The sequence below is a fragment of the Chelonia mydas genome, chromosome 27, assembly GCF_015237465.2.
Source record: "Chelonia mydas isolate rCheMyd1 chromosome 27, rCheMyd1.pri.v2, whole genome shotgun sequence".
NCBI classification, from domain to species: Eukaryota; Metazoa; Chordata; order Testudines; family Cheloniidae; genus Chelonia; species Chelonia mydas.
In genome coordinates, this window is record NC_057860.1 from 2,067,855 (window position 1) to 2,090,170 (window position 22,316).

Genomic DNA, 22,316 nt, shown 5'->3' on the forward strand with positions numbered 1-22,316 from the left:
TTCTGCTCCCCTCCCTCCTTGCCGCCTTCGCAGCCACAGTTCCCCCAGCGCCGGGCAGGGGGCTGCAGGTCCGCCGGCTGGCACAGTGTCACGGAGTGTGGGGGAGTCCAGGCCCTGCACCCCTCTTCCTGGGATTCACTGAGACTCTCAGCCAGCCAGTAAAACAGAAGGTTTATTGGACAACAGGAACACAGTCCAAAACAGAGCTTGTGGGTACACCCAGGACCCCTCAGTGAAGTCCTTCTGGGGGAGCAGGGAGCTTAGACCCCAGCCCTGGGGTTCCCTGTGTTCCTCCACCCAGCCCCAACCTGAAACTAAACCCACCGAGCAGGTTCCCTGCTGCAGCCTCCGTCCACATTCCTGGGCAGAGGTGTTACCTCCCCCTCCCCCTCCTGGCTCAGGTGACAGGCTCTCAGGTCTCCCATCCCCAGGGCACATTCCCAGGTCAACACTCCCCCCTCCCTGCTGCGTCACATCGTCACATCTCTCCCCCCTTCGAGACTGAACTGAGCGGGGTCACTGTGACCAGTGACCTGGGGAAGTTCGGGGCCCCCTCTCCGGGACAGCGCATCCGCTATCAGGTTGGCACTTCCCTTCACGTGGACCACGTCCATGTCGTAATCCTGCAGGAGCAGGCTCCACCTCAGGAGTTTGGCGTTGGCTCCTTTCATCTGGTGCAGCCAGGTCAGGGGAGAGTGGTCGGTGTACACGGTGAAGTGTCGCCCGAAGAGATAGGGCTCTAGTTTCTTGAGGGCCCACACCATGGCCAGGCACTCCTTCTCGATGGCCGCGTAGTGTTGCTCCCGGGGTAGCAAATTCTTGCTCAGATACACGATGGGGTGTCTCTCCCCCTTTTCATCCTCCTGCATTAACACCGCCCCCAGTCCCGTGTCGGAGGCGTCGGTGAACACCACAAAGGGCTTGTCAAAGTCTGGGTTTGCCAGAACTGGGCCACTGACCAGAGCCTCCTTCAGCGCCCGGAAAGCCTCCTGGCACTGCTCGGTCCAGACCACCTTGTCTGGCTTCCCCTTCTTGCATAGCTCAGTGATGGGGGTGGCTATGGCGCTAAAGTGGGGCACAAATCTTCGGTAGTATCCTGCCATCCCAATAAAGGCTTGGACCTGCTTTTTGGTGTGGGGAGCGGGCCAGTCTCTGATCACCTCCACCTTGGCCGGTTCCGGCTTTAGGCGGCCGCTCCCCACCCGATGGCCCAGGTAAGATACTTCAGCCATCCCCACCTTGCACTTCTCCGCTTTGACAGTCAGCCCAGCCCCCTGGAGTCGGTCCAGCACTTGTCTAACCTGGGACACGTGGTCCTCCCAGGTCTGGCTAAAGACACAGATGTCGTCAATATACGCCACGGCAAAACTCTCCATCCCCCTCAGGAGCTGGTCCACCAGGCGCTGGAAGGTGGCCGGTGCTCCCTTGAGGCCGAAAGGCAGGGTCAGGAACTCATAGAGCCCCAGAGGGGTGATAAAGGCCGATTTCAGCCGGGCATCTGCATCCAGCGGCACTTGCCAGTAGCCCTTTGTAAGGTCCATGGTGGTAAGGTACCGAGCTCCTCCCAGCTTGTCTAGGAGCTCGTCCGGCCTGGGCATGGGGTAGGCATCCGATACAGTGATGGCATTGAGCTTCCGATAGTCCACACAGAACCGGACTGACCCATCCTTTTTGGGGACCAGCACCACCGGCGAGGCCCAAGGGCTGGCCGATGGCTGGATCACCCCCAAAGCCAGCATGTCCCGGACCTCTCTTTCCAGGTCCTGAGCAGTTTTCCCTGTGACTCGGAAGGGGGAGCATCTTATCGGCGGGTGCGACCCTGTCTGCACCCGGTGGACAGTCAGATTAGTGCGTCCAGGCTGGTTGGAAAACAGCTGTCGGTACGGATACAGCACCCCCCTGACCTCAGCTTGCTGGGCAGGGGTGAGCTGATCCGAGAGGGGAATTGTTTCCAGGGGGGAACCAGCTCTGGTCCCAGGGAACAGATCTACTAAAGGGTCATCTCCCTGCTCCTCCCACTGACCACACACAGCTAACACCACATTCCCCCTGGCATAATATGGCTTCATCATATTCACATGGTACACCCGGCGGTGGTGGGCCCGGTTCGACAGCTCCACCACATAGTTTACCTCATTGAGCTGCTTGACGACCTTGAACGGGCCCTCCCAGGCGGCCTGTAGTTTGTTCTTTCTCACGGGGATGAGAACCATCACCTGATCCCCGGTGGCGTAGGCACGGGCCCGTGCCGTGCGGTCATACCAGACCTTCTGCTTCCTCTGGGCTCTGGCCAGATTCTCCCTGGCCAGGCCCATGAGTTCAGCCAGTCTCTCTCGGAAGGTCAGGACATACTCCACCACTGACTCTCCATCGGGAGTGGCCTTCCCCTCCCACTCGTCTCTCATCAGGTCCAGGGGGCCCCTCACCCTCCTTCCATATAACAGTTCGAAAGGCGAAAATCCGGTAGACTCCTGGGGCACCTCCCTGTACGCGAACAGCAGGTGAGGTAAGTACTTGTCCCAATCCTGCGGGTGCTGGTTCATAAAGGTTTTCAGCATCATCTTTAGCGTCCCGTTAAACCTCTCCACCAGCCCATTGGACTGGGGGTGATACGCTGAGGCCCAGTCGTGCCGGACCCCACATTTCTCCCACAAGCACTGGAGCAGGGCCGACATGAAGTTGGAGCCTTGGTCTGTCAAGACTTCCCTGGGGAACCCCACTCGGCTGAAAATGGTCAGGAGCGCATCTGCCACGGTGTCTGCTTCAATGGAAGCTAAAGGCACTGCCTCGGGGTAGCGGGTGGCGAAATCTACCACCACCAGAATGTATTTCTTCCCCGACCGGGTCGTCTTGCTGAGTGGCCCCACGATGTCCATGGCCACCTTCTGGAAAGGCTCCTCTATGATGGGCAAAGGTCTCAACGCCGCTTTCCCCTTGTCCCGGGCCTTCCCCACCCTCTGACAGGGGTCACAGGATCGGCAATACTGCCGGACGGTGGTAAAGACCCCGGGCCAGTAAAAGTTCTGTAGCAACCTCTGCCGGGTGCGCCGGATTCCCTGGTGCCCTGCGAGGGGGATGTCATGGGCCAGGGACAGGAGCTTGCGGCGATACTTCTGGGGGACCACCAGCTGCCTCCTGATCCCACAGGACTCTACTTCCCCTGGGGGAGCCCATTCTCGGTACAGGAACCCCTTCTCCCACAGGAACCTCTCCTGGCAACCTCTCCTCATGGTCCGTCCCACACTGAGGTCGGCCAGGTCCCTGAGCTTCTGCAAGGAGGGATCTTTCCTCAACTCGGCCTGGAACTCAGCGGCTGGGGAAGGGATGGGGCCCGGTTCCCCCTCCGTGGCCAGGTCTGAGGCCTCAGCCTCTCTGAGCCGTGCCCCTCGGCGCTCCCTCCCCACCCGAGTAGGGTCTCGCGCCTCCAGTGTGGTACCCTCCCCAGGGTCAGGTCGCAGTGCCCCTCGCCGGCTCTGGCTACGGGTCACAACCAGGGCGGTCTGGGGGTCGCTTGGCCAGTCCTCTAGGTCTCCCCCCATCAAAACTTCAGTGGGCAAATGGTGGTGTACCCCCACATCCTTGGGGCCCTCCTTGGCCCCCCATTTCAGGTGTACCCTTGCCACGGGCACCTTAAATGGGGTGCCGCCCACCCCCGTCAGGGTCAGGTAGGTGTTGGGCACCACCCGATCTGGGGCCACCACCTCGGGCCGGGCCAGCGTCACTTCCGCGCCCGTATCCCAGTATCCATTGACCTTCCTCCCATCCACCTCCAGGGGAACAAGGCACTCTCTCCGGAGGGACAGCCCCGCGCCCACCCTGTAAACTGAGCACCCTGAGTCCAGAGCCTCCAGCCCTCTGGCGGGGCTGGCTGGGGGTACTCTTCCCTCCTGAGCAGGTGGCAAACTGGTAGCCCCCCTTTCCTGGGTCGCCTGCCCCTCGTCCAGCTGAGTCCCTACCCAGTTAACCCTGGGTAGGTTGGGTCTGCTCAGTTTGTCCCTGAGCCCGGGGCACTGGGCCCGTACGTGGCCTCTCTGGCCACAGTGATAGCAGCTCAGGTCACGTTGGTCCCCTCGAGCGGGTCGGAGGGGCCCAACACCAGGCGTTCCCCTTTGGAGGGGGTTCTCCCTATTTCCCCGCTGGGAGGCCCCATGGTGACTCTCTCTCTGCATCGGGGGGGGGCCTGTTCTTTTGGGATTCCTCCCGGCTACCCCCTGACCGACTGTTCACAAACTCGTCGGCCAGCTGCCCTGCGTGCTGGGGGTTCGCGAGCTTTTTGTCCACCAGCCACAGCCTCAGGTCGGAAGGGCACTGTTCATACAGGTGCTCCAGTACGAACAGGTCAAGCAGGTCCTCTTTAGTTTGGGCCCCCGCTGTCCACTTGCGGGCATATCCCTGCATTCGGTTGACCAGTTGTAGGTAGGTGACCTCAGGCGTTTTACGCTGACCCCGGAACCTTCTCCGGTACATCTCGGGGGTCAGCCCAAACTCACGGAGCAGGGCCTGTTTGAACAGTTCATAGTCCCCTGCCTCTGCCCCTGTCATCCGGCTGTAGACCTCTACGGCTTTGGGGTCCAGTAAGGGGGTGAGGAACTGGAGCCTGTCTGCAGGGTCAACCCTGTGCAGCTCGCAGGCATTCTCAAAGGCCGTCAGGAAGCTATCTATGTCCTCCCCCTCCTTCCGCTGGGCCAGGAAGCACTTATCAAAGCCCCTTGCAGTCTTGGGTCCCCCCTCACTCACCGCAGCCGGGGCCCCACTGCTCCTCAGCCTGGCCAGCTCCAGTTCATGCTGTCTTTGTTTCTCCTTCTCCTGCTGCTCATGTTGACGTTCCCTCTCCTTCTCCTGACGCTCCCTCTCCTTCTCCTGACGCTCCCTCTCCTTCTCCTCCTGCTCATGTTGACGTTGTTTCTCCTCATGTTGACGTTGTTTTTCATGATCCTCCAGCTCCCTCATTTTCATCTCCCTCTCCCATTCCAGCCGCATCCGCTCCAGGGACGGGGAGCTCCGCCGGGAGGATCCCCTGCTGGCTGCTGGGGTCAGGGTGCCCTCGGTATTCGCTGGGCTTCCCCCAACCCCTCCCCCAGGCATAGGTAGGAAGGGTCTCGGGGTGTCCTGGGCAGCAGTCTGACCCCTCCCAGCCTGGTCAGGCCCCAGGGCCCACGCTGCGTCCGCCGGGCGGCTTCCCTCGGGGACAGGGATCGGGTCATCCAAGCGATCCCTCTCCTCCAACTGGGCAATCAGCTGTTCCTTGGTGGACCTCCCGATGCGCAGCCCCCTCTGCCTGCACAGCTCCACCAGGTCGCTCTTAAGGCGTTTAGCGTACATCTCCCTGCTGGCCACTCGCAGGCCGGGCAGCTTTCCACGGTTTCCAGGAAAAGCCCCTAGTGTGCCAGTCCTTCTTGAGGTCACCACCTCTTTGCCAGGGTCGAGCTGCAGACTCCTCCGCCCCTGGGACCGCTCGCTGCAATCCCCCGGGGGACCCTGTTACTGCAAAAGTCCTTCTCTCTGGTCACACACTCCCAGGGGTTAACCGCCCCCTGAAACCGTCTCTCTCTGAATCTTCAGCACACCTGGTCCCCGTCAATCCCCCTTCGTTTTACTGTTCCCCAGTCACTTACTGCAGGAAGCGCCGTTCACGGGGTGCAGTAGATCCCACCGCTGCCACCAGTTGTCACGGAGTGTGGGGGAGTCCAGGCCCTGCACCCCTCTTCCTGGGATTCACTGAGACTCTCAGCCAGCCAGTAAAACAGAAGGTTTATTGGACAACAGGAACACAGTCCAAAACAGAGCTTGTGGGTACGCCCAGGACCCCTCAGTCAAGTCCTTCTGGGGGAGCAGGGAGCTTAGACCCCAGCCCTGGGGTTCCCTGTGTTCCTCCACCCAGCCCCAACCTGAAACTAAACCCACCGAGCAGGTTCCCTGCTGCAGCCTCCGTCCACATTCCTGGGCAGAGGTGTTACCTCCCCCTCCCCCTCCTGGCTCAGGTGACAGGCTCTCAGGTCTCCCGTCCCCAGGGCACATTCCCAGGTCAACACTCGCCCCTCCCTGCTGCTTCACATCGTCACACACAGCTAGAGCCCCGCCAGATCTGGTGCTCCAGGGCGGCACGGTCAGGGGGCGTTCGGGGGGGAGGCGAGGGGCGGTTGCAGGGAGGGGGCGGTCAAGGGGCCTGGGCCCTGCTGCTGGGGACAGGTGCAGAGCAAGCCAGGGCCCCCCTCCACCTCCAGCATGCTTGGCCCCCGTCCCCAGCAGCCAAGCCCAGGCAGGGAGTGAGCCCTGCCCAACTGCCAGGGAGAGCAGCCAAGCAAGCAGGGGAAATGCACAGGGAAAGGACTGAGCCCCACTTTCCCCCACCCCACAGGTAACGTGGGGTGGGGAGAGCAGGGAGGGTTGGATAGGGGGTGGGGGGGCCAGGGGGGCGGTCAGGGGGTGGGGAGCAGGGGAGATTGGATGGGGCGGGGGTCCCGGGGGTGGTCAGGGGGCAGAGAGCAGGGGATTTTGGATAGGATGCAGGAGTCCCAGGGGGCAGTCAGGGGTGGGGAGCAGGAGGGGTTGGATTGGGGTGGGAGTTCCGGGAGGCTGGAATGGGGGCGGGGGCTGTTTTGGGAGGCATAGCCTCCCCCAGCCTTCCCTACCCGGCCCTCCATACAATTTCTGTGCCCGATGTGGCCCTAGGGCCAAAAAGTTTGCCCACCCCTGGATTAGAACCAGGTCTCCAGTGTCCCAGCTCAGTACGGAGCCACTGCATCACACGAACAGGCAGGCTTGAAGGCTTCTCTCCACTGCTGCTGTTGGAGCACCTGCTCAGGCCCCTCTCCGTGTGTTGCAGGCAGAACATAGCTGGCTGTGCATCATTACCACGTGGCACAGGGGGCCTGCGGGGGGTGGCTGGGAACTCCGGGGATCCTGAGCCCGTGAAATGGCCCATATGGTGTATGTTACAGCAGCCCCGAGGCTACTCTAAGTCACGCTAGGCCTGAACAGGCCCCCAGGATCTGCACAGAGCATGGACTGGCTGGACTCCGAAGAGCTGGCCCATCAGCTGTAAAAACAGAAGGGGGTAAAATAGGGGAAGGAGAAGGGGGCCCAGGAGAGGGCTGGGACTGGGGTGGGGACGGGCTGGCTAAAGGCAGATTGGAGCTGCAGCCATGTCCTCGCACCATCCACACTCCTCCTATCTGCACGCACTGAGTGATTCCCTCGCCACCACTCCCCATTCCTGCCTGCTCCTGGCCGCTGGCAACATCATGGATAGACCCCCAGCACAGCCTGTCCCGGCCGGCAGCAGGGGAGGGAATGCCGAGGAGAGCCGGGCCAAGGAGCAGCTGCCTTGCTTTATCCTAAATATATCTGGGGTTGTGTGTGCAAAGGATTATGCAGCCTGCACTCTCTGGCTCTCCGGCTTCCACTGGCCACCCCGTCCAGCGCTCGGTCTCGGCAGCTGCTCCTGTCACCAGAACTCCGAATCCTTCTCTCCTTGGGCTTAAAAATCATGCCCCAGGCGACAGGCCACATTCTCCCAGGTGAATTTACCCCGGGGGTGACCCCAGCCCTGTCGCTATGCACCACCTCTCCTGGCACATCCGTGGCACATGCCCCCAGTCTGAGGGGTTTAGTAACGCTGCATTCTCAGCATGCTGTCTGCAAACCGCAGGCAGACAGCGCAGGGGAAGAGCCCGATCCGAAGCCCATTGAAATCATTGGGAGTCTTTTCAGTGGTGTCCATGGGCTTTGGATCGGGCCTGAATGCCTAGACAGCAAGAACTCCCCGTTTTCTCTGGCAGCCAGCTCACTGGAGAGCCCCCTACACAGGAGCTCACCATACCCTCGAGAGCCCCTGACCCCGCACACCCCAAACCTGGGAACAATGAGTGAGGTCGATGAGCTGCCCATGTGGGGAAAGTCGCTCACACGCTTACATGTCTGCATGATCGGGGCCGGCGCTTGTCATGGCTGGGCTGGATCCCTGCCGAGGGCCAGGTAGCCCAGGATCCAGCCTCCGGCAGTGGCCAGGTGCTGCAGAGGAATAAGCCCTGCAGTAGGCAGTTGGGGTGTAACTTTCCCTTGAGCCCCCCATACTCAGGGGCCAGCTCAGGCCCCGAGCAGGATGGCTTGTGTCCCTCCCAAAACGCTGGTTATTTTTAACAGTGTTGTTTGCTGTGCTGACTCTGGCTATTCTCAATGTCCATACGAATTCTGCTAAGCTGTTAGCCTCAAAAACACCTGGTGGCAAGGAGTTCCACAGGCTAACGGCGTGAGAGACAGGCCCTGCCCCTAAAGCAGATGCGATCTTAATTCTGCCGCTCCCTCCCTTGCAGTACTGGACTTCGCAACCTCAGGGGAAGGCTGGGGGTTCTGTGGGGGTTACTTGAAATGGTGCCATCGCTTCCCTATTAAGCTAAGGAAACACCTCCAGAGCCAGGCTTGCAGGAGCGAGGTGCCAGCTGCCCCTCAGACGAGCGCTGTGTTGCTGGGGGAGTAGCGAGCGCCAGAGCTGTGGCCCTGGGAGGCGTTCGCCATCCCCACTGGTCCTCTCAGGGAGAGACCTGCACCACCAAGACCTCGATCGTGCCAGGGAACAAAGTCATTGCCAAGGAATGAAAGCTGGAGTCCTTGGCCCTCTCAGGCTCATTAATTACCCGGGAGCTATTAGCTGTCAGCGGCCAGCGGCCCTCGAATTCAAATGACAGACTCTGAATTCTTAATTCCTCATGATCCATCAGCCACTCACCTCCCTGGTTAACACTGGTGGGGCCAGGGCCCTGTGTGGCAGGGGGCCAGGAAGTCAAGATAGCAGGGGGATAAAATCATTGTGGGAGGCTCAGGCTCGTGTCTGCAGAGGGGGGTTAGCTGGGAAGTTCTGCCCAGCGCGAGAGGGGCAGGATTTCGAGCAGACAGCCTCGGAGTGAAGCTGAATGAATCGCTGGACTGCACAGAAAGGTCTGTAATAAATGAGAGCAAAATATCAATTAGACAGAGCGGGAGGGATCTTAACAGGAGCTTTCCTTGGCCTCAGCAGACATGGGAGCATCGCCACGCCAGCCGCCTTGGTAGAGACGCCTCCCACCTCCTGGAGATGGCCCAGGGTAGCCATGACACAGGGCTCCCCAGAATAGCGCCAAGCTCGGGCCAGGAGCATGCGGGTTTGAGGGGCAGGTTCCTGGCTCAGAGTCATGAGCCAGGCTCTGCGTTGCTCCTGTCCTCCTCTCAGCAGCAACGATCCGGGCATCGGCTTCGAGGCTGGGCACCGTGGGCTGGGGCAGTGAAGAGGAAAGATGGCTCAGTGGGTACAGTTCTGCCCTCACCAGACCTGGGTTCAGTTTCTGGCCTAGAGACAGATTCCCTGCATGACCTTGCGTGGGCCAGTAACCTAGCATGTAGATCTGTGGTGTGGATGAATGGTCCGTGGCTGTGAGGTGAGCACCAGCGCAGGGCCTAGCTAGACAGCCGCACCTGGCAGAGACTGGAGGTGTCCTCTCCTCTCAGAGCAGCTGGGTAACGGCCACAGGGCCTGGGCCAAAGTCTTTCCATTGCCTCTGATGGGCTTTGGGCCAGGCCTCAGGGCAGGGAGGTCGTCACGCCAGGTCCGGTGGAGGCACAGCCAGCCTCTGGGTGAGAGGAGGCCCAGGGCTGACGGCTCAGTGAGGAGCTTGATTCGATGCTCGGGGGAAGGTGAGGCGGCCTCAAGGCACGGCCCTGCGGTTGGAGAATCACGAAGCTGAAGGCAGAGCGCTGCCTGGAGCAAAGGGGAAGCCGACGGCCACAGCCCGGCCTGCTGCAATCGTTCATGAACCTCCTGGGGAGGTGCAGACTCCTCTGCAGCTAAGCGTGTCTGTGGGACCCTGCTCCGGGCAGGTGGAGGAAGAGGGCAAATCAACACAGCCCGCGCGCAGAGCGGGAGCCTGGCTGGGGAGAGCGTCTTCGCCGCACGCCGTCAAGGAGCACCCCGGGGGAGAGAGAGGGCCCTGGTGGCCTGTCTCCATCCCAGAGGCACCAGAGTCTTTCGGACGCTGGGACTGGAGTAGCTGGGAGCTCCCCCCGCCGGTGCTTCTGCCGCACTCCCTGCAGCAGCACCTCTGGCTCCGGCCCTTGCGGCTCTGCTGCCTCCTGAGAGGAGCTCAGAGCGCCGGGAGCCTGGCGGTGGTGGTGATCCCTGCACAGAGGGGCCTTGCCACATTTAGGTTCAAGCCAGAGCAGTGAGAGGTTGTGTCACCGCTCGTCCTGTAGCCCTGAGATGCTCTGTCTGGGCACCCCCGGCCAGCCGCCCAGCCTGCCCTGCTGTCCGCCAGCTCAGCCGCCCTGGTTCAGCAGCTCTGACTCCAGCAGCTGGCTTGTTCCACCCCAGCCGGGCACTGGTCTCCACCAGCCTGCGTTACTACCAGCCAACGCCCCCCGCACCCCCCCGCAAAGTCCCCCAAACGATCGGCCTGGAGTGTCCAGCCCTCTCCCGGGACCCTCAGAGGAGGAATAAGGGCCGCGGGTCCTTCAAAGAGAGAAAAGCACAGCAGCGGGTGGCTTTAACTGGAGCGAAGCATCACTTCACGTCGGACACAAAACCGGGCTGGGTTAGAACAGGGGATTAGCCAAGAGGCTGTGAGGGAGTTCAGGTGTGAGGGAGAAAGTCAGAAATGGTTACAAACGAATACAAGTGACAAACGCTTTCTCGTGACGCAGGCCGTGTGGTGCAGCGGTGTCAGTCCCAGAGTGTCAGCGAGACAAGATGGGGGCGGGGGCAGCTTTTATTGGCCCCGCTTCGGCTGGTGAGAGACGAGCTTTCGAGCTGCACAGGGGGGGGAAGGTCCCTCCCGAAGCAGGGCTCTGCGTTGGCTCAAAGGCTCGTCTCTCTCACCAGCAGAAGTTGGTCCAGTAAAAGAGATCCCCTCCCCCACCATGGTTTTCCAGTGACTAAGATTTAACACAGAGGTGGGCAAACTACGCCACATCCGGCCCAGGGGACCCTCCTGCCCGGTCCCTGAGCTCCTGGCCCGGGAGGCTCGCCCCCGGCCCCTCTCCCTCTGTCTCCTCTCCCCCGCAGCCTCAGCGCGCCGTGCCGCCGGCACAATGCTCTGGGCGCGGGGCTGCGAGCTCCTGGGGCAGCCCAGCTGCAGAGCCCGGCCTGATCCGGTGCTCTGCGCTGCACGGCGCGTGGCTGGCTCCAGCCGGGCGGCCCGGCTGCCTGTCCTGGTGCACCAGAGCCGCCAGCCACCGGTGCTCCAGGCAGCGCGGTAGGGGGACAGGGAGCGGGGGAGGGGGGTTGGATAGAGGACAGGGGAGTTCGTGGGGTGGTCAGGGGCCGGGGGTGTGGATAGGGGTGGGGGCGGTCAGAGGGAGGGGAACAGGGTTGTTGAATGGGGGCGGGGGTTCCAGGAGCGGTCAGGGAGCAGGGGGGTGGATGGAGCAGGGATCCCAATCAGGAATGAGAGGAGGGGTTGGATGGGGCAGCAGGGGGCAGTCGGGGTGGGGGTTCCGGGGACGGTCGGGGACAGGGAGAAGGGATGGTTGGATGGGGCAGGGGTCCCGGGGGGGCAGTCAGGAAGGAGAGGGGGGGTTGGATGGAGCAGTGGGGGGCAGTTAGGGGTGGGGGGGTATGGGGCGGTCAGGGAGAAGAGGTGGTTGAATGGGGCAGGGGTCCCGGGGGGGCAGTCAGGAAGGAGGGGGGGTTGGATGTGGCAGCAGGGGGCAGTCAGGGGCAGGGGTCCCAGGGGGGCTATTGGGGGCGAGACGCAGGGGCGGGGAGGATAGGGGTCGGGGGCCGGGCCATGCCTGGCTGTTTGGGGAGGCACAGCCTCCCCTAACCGGCCCTCCATACAATTTCTGAAACCCGATGTGGCTCTCAGGCCAAAAAGTTTGCCCGCCCCTGATTTAACAGAACTACAGTCTTGGTTCAAGGTAAGATTCTGACCACACCTATTGCCAGCCAGATGGGTGGCCGGCGCCTTGGTCGGGATCTCCCACAAAGTCCAACGTGCTCTGCTCCTTTGTCCTCTTAGGTGACAGAGAACTTGGGGTTCTGGACTTTGCCCCCTTTCTAACACCCGGTGAACTCCTGAAATGTTCCCCTCTCAAAGCGCAGTGCCCTGCAGTGAGGAGAGGTGCCGGGGAGTCTGAAGGAGAAGGTTCCAGGCTGGTTTCTTTCCCGCTGGTGCTTCCTGCGATGCAGCGCTATCTATCCCTGCAGCCTCTGAAATGCCAATGAATGGCCACTTGGCTGCGAATGCCCCTTGTTGGTCATTGCACCTGGACGGAGATTCCCTTCCCTTTGTCTGGAAAACCCTGTTTACGCATTCCCCAGACTTGTCTGGTTCCTACAAATTTAATCACACATTTCCTTCCCGTTTGCACAGTCCTGTGGCCGTTTACCGCGCACACACCATGCAAGTGATCAGTGTGTCGTTGGTTTTTCCATGAGACCTGACACAACGCCTGTCAGATACAGCCTATGGTAGAAGGGAGCTGGGTACACAGAACTGGCCAGCTGGCCCACTGCCAAGGGGATGCTCTTAGGGTCACAGGGATGCTGAGGCACAGAAGTTCAGATTGACACTCCCATGCTGGGAGCTGACTCAAGGGCCCTTGGCCTGGTTCTCAGGAGCATGGAGCACCCACAGCTCCCTGTCACCGCAGCTGGAGGTGTGGACACTCAGCCCCTCAGCCTCAGGAGTCTTAAGCTGGGCCACTTTTTAATGTTTTGTCTGAAGGGAGCAGCCCAAGATCACAGACTGCGTTGGAGGTAGGACCCATATCTGGGAATACCGAGGGCAGTGCCCCAGCCACAGGATCTGCTCCTCCTCCAGGCCCATGATAGGCCAAGGAGACTCAGCCCAGGGCCTCTGTAAACAAGGGGCAGCTCCCAGCAAAGAGAGGACAGGGAGACGTGGGAGGCAGAGGGGAATCACCACAGCTGGTTTCAAGTCATCTTTTCATGATACTCATTTGTGGTGACACTATTGTGGCCACCACTTTTACAAAATTATGATAAATTTTGTACAAACTATGCCTGGTGAGGTATCATTTGAAAACTCATAATCTACTGACCATTATTATCCAATTGAAATATGTGTAGCAACACTATATGTGAAGTGATTAGATTCTACTGTATGATTGTTACTGAAATATGTTGTAAGTCTGGGTAACACCCATAAACCAGTTTTTCAGATACAAAGAAACCCTGGCACCCCCCAGACAGGTATCAACAAAGTCAAGCAGACTATCACTTACTTAAGTAGCTATTCTTCAGCAACGGGAAGGTGTAAACAAGAAATTTACATTGCATCGTGGGAATGTTTCAACCCTCACGTCCCCAACGAACTGCGTGTCACCATGACTCAGCAAGGATGTTTCTAGCACAACAAATTGAGTTATAGATGTGACAAGGCGGGACTGTTCTTAATGTTTCCTCTGAATAGTGTGGGGGTGCCTCACTTTCCCCTATGCAGTTCTTAAGTCTCTAGGGGGTGGGATAAGGGTGTATGATCATTGCAGAGCCCTAGAGGGCAGGTGTGTGCAGGGGTCTGGGCACAGAGAATGGCCGACACCCTGTTTCCGGGCCACTGATGGCCTGGGCCCTTCCCCCCTGCAAGGTGAGAGCTAAAGGGTTGGAGAACAAAGGAATCAGGTGACCTCCTGGCCCGGGAAAGGGACAAAGCCCAGAGGAGGGGGGGGCTGGTGGGAGTTTCAGTTTGGGGCTGGCTGGGACATGGAGTGAAGGGCAGACATGGTTGTCTGGTTCACTGCCCCACAAAATGGACCCAGCTGAGGGGTCCTGTTCTCTGCACCTACAAGCTCTGTTTTAGACCATGTTCCTGTCGTCTAATAAACCTCTGTTTCACTGGCTGGCTGAGAGTCACGTCTGACTGCGGAGTTGGGGGGCAGGACCCTCTGGCTTCCCCAGGAGCCTGCCTGGGCGGACTGGCTGGGGGAAGTGCACGGAGGGGCAGAGGATGCTGAATGCTCCGAGGTCAGACCCAGGAAGGTGGAAGCCGTGTGAGCTGTGTGTCCTGCAGACAGGCTGCTCACAGAGAGGAGACTTCCCCAGAGTCCTGCCTGGCTTCATGGGGAGCAGTTCCAGAGCATCGCCTGGGGACTCCATGACAACAAAGGGGGAGGAAAACACTTGACTTCACCTTTCCTCCTCCCATCTCTCTGCTCATGACATCAATGAACACCTGGAAGATTCTGAACTGGGGGAGGTGCCTGGATGAAAGGAAATCCAGCCTGTGAACTGTTACAACTTGTAGTGAGAGAAAGATACTTGCTTTAAAACCTATTAGCTTGATGAAGTTTAGGAATTAGCTTGCATTTTTAATCCTTTCATTTTCTTTTGTAACCAATTCTGACTTTATGCCTTATCCCTTGTAATCAAGTAAAATCTAGCTCTCTGTAGTTAAGAGATTTATCTTATTGTTTCCTCTGCTCCAGCGTGTGTCTGGCTTGAAGGGTTTGGGTGACGCCATTTGAGACAACAAGGCTGCTGCATCCTCCTTTTCCTTTGCTGAAATAACGGACTCACTGTGAGCTGGCACTGTCTAGGACAAGACACACGTTTCCGGGGGCCAGGCTGGGACTGAGAACTTGCGGGTGTCGCTCTGGATGTAATTCATGAGGGCCTGGGCAGAGGCTCGTGTATTGAGCTGGGAGTGAAGGTCCGTGCGGGAGGCGTGCGGGCAGAACCTGGAGAGGCGGTTGTTCTCCAGCAGAACAGTGCCAGAGGCTTCCCAGGATGAAAGCCTAAGAGGACCTGGCTGTTCGACCGTCCAGATTGCACCCTGTGGAATGTCGCGTGTTCAGACCCGACACCGCAAGAGATCAAACGTCACAAGTCGGATCCCGAAAATCATGTGACATTTTTAAGAGACCGTACGCGGTTTTGGTCTCCCGCCGGCCCCTGCGTCATAAGAACACGAGCAGCCCCAGGTTGGGTCAGAGCAAGGCTCCGTCCAGCCCAGCGTCCGGCCTGCCGACAGCGGCCAGGGCCCGGTGCCCTGTCGCCCATTCCCAGACTCTGGCACAACAGAGGCTAGGGACACCCTCCCTGCCCATCCTGGCTAATAGCCATTGCTGGACCTGTCCTCCAGGAACTGATCTAGTCCTTTTTTGAACCCTGGTATAGTCTTGACCTTCACAACATCCTCTGGCAAGGAGTTCCACAGGTTGACTCTGCGATGTGTGAAGAAATACTTCCTTCTGTTTGTTTTAAACCTGCTGCCTGTTCATTTCATTGGGTGACCCCTAGTTCGTTCTGTCATACCCCCCCTTACTCGTCTCTTTTCCAAGCTGAAAAGTCCCAGTTTTATTAATCTCTCCTCATATGGAAGCTGTTCCATACCCCTAATCATTTCTGTTGCTCAATTGGTGTCACCCCTGCTGCAAGAGCTCTCATCCCCACATGTGCCCGTCCCCTGCCCAGCAATGAACCCTGTCCCCCAGCCCCTCACCAGTCTGGCTCCCCATCAGCCCCACCCCTTAGTTCAGCCCCCAGAGCCTCATATCTGTTCCTCCAGGGGCTCCTCACCTACTCTATCACTATCCAGGCAGGTGCTGGGGGGAGGAGAAGCAGCAGAGGTACTGTCCTGTCCCCATTACTCACATGGGGAGTGAGGCCACCCTGAGCTGCTGGGCTCTTAGCTCCCCTCACCACCCTCCCTGTGGGGCAGAGAGCAGAGGGGACAGCTCACAGCATCACCAGACAGGCTCCGGACCATTGCTGGGACACTGGGTCCAACCTCCTCCTCCCAGCTCCCTGACCCCTGCTGGGACACTGGGTCCAACATCCTCCCCCCAGCGTCTCCCTGACCCCTGCTGGGACACTGGGTCCAACATCCTCCCGCCCCGCCCCCCCCCGGCTCCGTGAACCCTGCTGGGACACTGGGTCCAACCCCCACCCCCCCAGCTCCCTGACCCCTGCTGGGACATTGGATCCAGCCCCCCCCCTCCCCCCCCCCAGCCAGCTCCATGACCGCTGCTGAGACACTGGGTCCAGCCCCCTCCCCCCAACTCCCTGACCTCTGCTGGGACACTGTGTCATGGAGTCATGGTTTATTAGATGACAGGAACACGGTCTAACACAGAGCTTGTAGGTGCAGAGAACGGGACCCCTCAGCTGGGTCCATTTTGGGGGGCAGTGAGCCAGACAACCACGTCTGCACTTCACTCCATGTCCCAGCCAGCCCCAAACTGAAACTCCCTCCAGCCCCTCCTCCTCTGGGCTTTGTCCCTTTCCCAGGCCAGGAGGTCACCTGATTCCTTTGTTCTCCAGCCCTTTAGCTCTCACCTTGCAGGGGGGAAGGGCCAGGCCATCAGTGGCCAGGAAACAGGGTGTCGGCCATTCTCTGTGTCCAGACCCCTGCACACACCTGCCCTCTAGGGCTCTGCAACCATCATACACCCTTATCCCACCATCTAGATACTTAAGAACTGCATAGGGGAAACTGAGGCACCCCCACAATATTCCGAGGAAACATTAAGAACAGTCCCGCTTCGTCACACCTCCTCCCCCCAGCTCCCTGACCCCTGCCTGGACACTGGGTCCAACCTCCCCCAGCTCCCTGACCCCTGCTGGGACACTGGGTCCAACCTCCCCCAGCTCCCTGACCCCTGCTGGGACACTGGGTCCAACCTCCCCCAGCTCCCTGACCCCTGCTGGGACACTGGGTCCAGTGGGCTGACGCATGTGGGTTTGTCCGTGACACTGCCGAGCTCTCTGTATGACCCTGTCGCTGCCCCTTGGGGGGAAGAGCTGAGTGTCTCCTTGGGACACGGGCGATCAGGCCAGGCCTCTGAGACAGAGGCCCCGGGGGCTGTCTGGGCTGCAGTCATTGCCTCTGAGCGCAGCCCCCAGAGATAGGGAACCCGTGAGTGCAGAGCAATGCCCGGCAGCACAGCAGGGCTGTGTGCGGAGAGCACAGACGGGGGGTCAGGGGTCTGGGCTGAGGAGCAGGGGGCACACACACTAAGATCCCTTAGAACAGAGAGGCAGAGGAGACAGGCCAGGCGAGGATGGGTTTGGGGCAAGCCATGCCCGGCCTTCCACCCGCAGGGCCCCGATGCCAAGCCTGCCTCTCTCAGCTAACCGGGGGACCTGCAGCTCCTGGACGGTAGGGGACCAGTGAACAGCCCCTTGGCCACACTGCGAGGACCGCCTTAGAGCCCTGAGCCTCAGAGGGCAGAACGGGGATCCCGCAGGACTCTGGCTCGGCTGGACTCGCTGCAGGGACCCGCAGAGTGAGACAGGCATCGCCGTGGCCCCAAGGGCCAGTTTCAGTAGTGGAGGCCATGGGCCTGGCCCACAGGGCACTGGGGACCCTTGGGGACCAGCATACAAAAGGGTCACTCCCAAGAGACTGGTGACAGGCCAGGGCGTAAACCAGCCCCTGGGAATCTGTGCCGTGGCCTGTGACACAGTAGGGAGCGGGCCGGACTGACCTGCGGCATTTTACTGGCACTGTCTGCATTGGTGAGGGGACAGCAGGGGGTGGCTTCACCGCAGGGACGATACCTGAGCCCAGGAGGCGGCTGGGGCCAGGTGACACCTTCTGCCTGGGAAACTGGACAAAGGCCGGAGGAGGAGCCGGGGTGTGTGGCTGGAGGAGACGGCTGGAGGCGGTTTCAGTTTGGAGCTGGCTGGGGAAACAGAGGGAAACCCGGGGCGGGATCCAAGCTCCCTGCCCCCCAGAGGGACCTGCCTGAGGGGGTCCTGTTGTCTGTACCTACAAGCTCAGTTTTGGACTGTGTTCCTGTCGTCTAATAAACCTTCTGTTTTACTGGCTGGCTGAGAGTCACAGGGAATGGCAGGAAGTGGGGGTGCAGTGCCCTGATTCCCCCACACTCCGTGACATGGTGCTTCTCCCCCTGGCCTCTGACCCTCTGGATCCCAGAATGGGACCCTGGCCCTGTGTGGTGTCCTGCTTCCGAGGTCTCAGAGCTCATCCGTGGCTCGCTGGGCCTGAGGACTGCCATCAACACAGGTGTCTCCCCCTCTGCGCCGGCTCTGGATCTGTGAATGCTGCTGAACTATTGAAGCTTTCCCAGGCCTGGGTTTCGTTTCATTCCGCCTGCCGCTCCCTTTGCTGTGGGAGGCGAGAACACGCGCCCCACAGTTCTCCGCTATCCAATGCAAACAAACAGATAAATAAATCACAAAGCCGGCTGCTGCCTGCCTGGCGCTGTCGCTGCCTGCCCCAGAACGAGAGAAACAACCACACTGCACTGGAGTGGCCCTGACAGCGGTTTGGGGCCTCTGACCCACGCAGCCCTGCCAGTGGGCGCCCCACGCACAGCGCTCTGGGCTGAGATTTCCTGGGGCCAGGGCAGGTGTTTTCTACAGGATCCTGTCAGTTTCACACAGAAAAGGGTCGGTGGCCAGCATTTGTCCTGTCACCGCGCCGGGGAGGGGTGCCGGTTGCTAATGACACTGGCTAGCCGATAGCTCCCCGCCCGAGCCAAGGGGCCAGGTGCAGAGCTGGCACAAGCAGGGGCAGCTGCATTGATTCCTGTGGTGTCACCTGGATTTGGCCCGGGCTGCCCCAGATGAATGGGATTCAGGCAGTGGTGCTGGAACAGGGGGCAGGGGGCCTGGCCCCTCCACTTTTAACCACAGCGGACCCCACCCCCTTCCCCTCCTTTTCCCCCGAGGCCCCACCCCTCGGCCAGGCCAGCAGCTGATGGAGCCTGGCTGGGGAGCCCCGGCAGTTGTGGGAGCCGTGCGGACCCTCCACCTGCCCGTGGTGTTGGGGGGCCCAAGCTGCCCCCAGCCCATGTCCCCGCCTCTCAGGGTCCCCGCCCAGGGCAGGTGGAGGGTCCCCACAACTGCCCATGTGGCTCTTACCGTGGCCGGGCTGCGACTCCAAGGTGCTGCCCCACAGCTGGAGCTGGGTAGGGGTAAGAGCCACGCGGGCAGCTGTGGGGAGCCTGGGTCCCTCCCCCTGTCCTAGGTGGCAGGTCTGGGGGTCAGGGACAAGGGCAGGGGGCTGCTTTCAGGGGGGATGGGGTCCCTGGCCCCACTCCGGCTTGGCTGGGGGTGGGGCAACAGGGGGAAGAGGAGGGCCATTAAAAGTCCGGTCAGCGGCGCATGGGGGCCTGGGGCTAAGGCAGGCTCCCCGCCTTCCCTGGCTCCTGGGAGCGGCCGCCAGGTCCCTGCAGCCCCTAGGCACATGGGTGGCCAGGGAGGCTCCGCGTGCTGCCCCCGCCCTGTGAGCCAGCTCCACAGCTCCCATTGGCTGGGAACTGCGACCAATGGGAGCTGTGGGGGTGGCACCTACGGGTGCGAGGGCAGCACACGGCGTCTCCCATGCGCCTAGGGGCTGCAGGGACCTGGTGGCTGCTTCCTGGGACCGGGACCCGGCACTCCCTCTTGCGCTCCAACCCGGAGTCCTCTCCCTCCCCCAACTCCCTCCCAGAGCCTGCGCCCCTCCCGTACCCCAACCCCCTGCCCCCTCCCGCAGCCCCCTCCCGCACCCCAACCCCCTTTCCTAGCCCGGTGAAAGTGAGTGAGGGTGGGGGAGAGCGAGCGATGAAGGGAGGGGGGAGGGAGCGAGCGGGGGCAGGGCCTCAGAGAAGGGGCGGGGCCAGAGGTGGGGCAGGGTGTTCGGTGTTGTGTGATTAGAAAGTTGGCAGCCCTATCACATGACATAATCTTTAATTAAAAATTCATCTTTCATTCTTGGAGACTCCTGGCCAATCCTGGAGGGTTGGCAACCCTCCCTGAGGCCTGACCAGGCCCACTTGTAGAGGCTGGCCAGTGGCTGGCAGGAATGGCCACCTGGCCCTGTGGTTCTGGCACTGGGTTGGCCCTCAGGAGCTCAGGGGCCAAGTTCCTAAGGCCCCAGCATTGACAGCTATTTAGGCCATGCTCGGCTCAGCATTAAAATGCCAAAGTGACTTGGGAGCTTCAGTCTCGTTCTCAAAAGGGACGTAGGCACTTAGGACCCTACATCCTACTGGCTTTCAGCCAGATTTAAGCTCCTAAGTCACCTGGGCATGGCCATGCTGAGTGGAGCATTGCCTAAATACCTTTAAAATCTGGGCCTTAATCTCTCTGTGCCTCAGTGTCCCCAGGTGTGGAAGGGGGATGGCCGTGCTTCCTTCCTCCCCCGGGTTCTGCCTCATCGATGCAGCCGGGCTAGTCAGTGGGAGCTGAGTTGCTCTGATCAGCTCAGCCCTTCAGGGCAGGGCCGGTCTGTCACTGAGTGGCTGTGCAGCAGCCAGCCCGAGCACACGGCAAAGGGCACCCAAGAGATGAACAGGGAGGGTGCTGGCCTCTGACATGCAGAGGGCTAACATTAGGCCCCTGACTAAGTGGCCTGCTTTTCCGGGGGGCCGAGTCTCTGTGGGCCCGGTGGTTGTGGGTGTTCAGGGTCTTTGGGCTCCGGCACTGACTGCTGCGGATTTCGGGGCCTGGCTGGAGGGCCCCAGGTTCGACAAGGTCGGCGTAAGACGTCCCGTGAGCTCTGGGCCAGCGGGGGGTGGGATGTGTGACCTGGGACAGCAAGTGCAGCCGGCCACAAGTCTGCACACGTGCTCAGGGTCATGTCACATTGTGCCCTGTCATGGCACAGAAATACCCTCCGTGTCCTTCGCTCGCCTCCTGCTGCGCGGCCCATGTCAGTTGGTTTATTTAATCTGTGCAGGGAGTTTGCTAACTGGGATAATGAGGCCGTGGAGATTAAACTGCTGCTCTCCAAAGTCAGCCCAAGGACGCCGCCCGGTCGTGCTCCTCGACGGTCCTTGTTGCTGTCACGCAGCCAGGCAGGCGCCATCCATGCCACCAAGAGCAGGCGCATTGGAGACAGATTCTCTGATGGCGCCTGAGCATCATGTGCTCCCATAGGTGGAGCACACTCCCGCGCCCCAGGAACCCCGTGCCCCACTCCCACGCCTCGGGGGCCCCGCGCCGCACTCCCGCGCCCTGGCAGCCCGGTGCCCCACTCCCGCGCCCCGGCAGCCCCGCGCCCCACTCCCGCGCCCCAGGAACCCCGCGCTGCACTCCCGCGCCCCGGCAGCCCCGTGCCCCACTCCCGCGCCCCAGGAACCCCGCGCTGCACTCCCACGCCCCGGCAGCCCCGCGCCACACTCCCGCGCCCCAGGAACCCCGTGCCCCACTCCCACGCCCCGGGGGCCCCGCGCCGCACTCCCGCGCCCTGGCAGCCCCGTGCCCCACTCCCGCGCCCCGGCAGCCCCGCGCCACACTCCCACGCCCCAGGAATCCCGCGCCGCACTCCCGAGCCCCGGCAGCCCCGCGCCACACTCCCGCACCCCGGGGGCCCCATGCCGCACTCCCGCTCCCCAGGAACCCCGCGCTGCACTCCCGCACCCCGGCAGCCCTGCGCCGCACTCCCGCGCCCCAGGAACCCCGCACCGCACTCCCGCGCCCCGGCAGCCCCGTGCCCCACTCCCGCGCCCTGGCAGCCCCACGCCGCACGCCCACACCCCAGGAACCCTGCGCCGCACTCCCACGACCCGGGGGCCCCGTGCCGCACTCCCGCGCCCCAGGAACCCCGCGCCGCACTCCCACGCCCCGGGGGCCCCGTGCCGCACTCCCGCGCCCTGGCAGCCCCGCGCCGCACTCCCGCGCCCCAGGAACCCCGCGCCGCACTCCCGCGCCCCGGCAGCCCCATGCCGCACTCCCGCGCCCCAGGAACCCCGCGCCGCACTCCCACGCCCCTGGGGCCCCGTGCCGCACTCTCACGCCCCAGGAACCCCGTGCTGCACTCCCGCGCCCCGGCAGCCCCATGCCCCACTCCCATGCTCTGGGAGCCCCACGCTGCACTCCCATGCCCCGGGGGCCCCGCACCGCACTCCCACGCCCCGGGGGCCCCGCACTGCACTCCCACACCTTGGGAACCCCACACTGCGCTCCCATGTCCTAGGGGCACTGCGCCGCACTCCCACATCCTGGGGCCCCCGCGCCGCACTCCCACACCCTGGGGACCCCAAGCCGCACTACTACGTCCACTGCTTGAAACGACTGCCTGATAAACAGCTTGTCTTTTTGCAGTCGGGATCTCCGCCGACCCCACTGACTCCAGCAACTGAGCAGAGAAGTGTGTGTGTGTATGGGTGTGTGTGTGTGTGTGTGTGAGGCTCTGTGTGTGAGATTCTGTGTGTGTGTGTGAATAGGGGTAACTCTCCAGCACTGTGGGTGAGGGTCAGATAGGCAGTGCAGCCATCTGTGGGGATGGAAGTTATTTAGCCCTTGGGGACAGGAATCATGTTCCCACTGAGCATTGCATATCAAGCGGAAATCACAGCGGGAATTCAAGGTGTAGAACAGTCTGAAATTTGGCCAGGATGCCAGGGCCTGTCATGGGACTTCTAATGGCCTT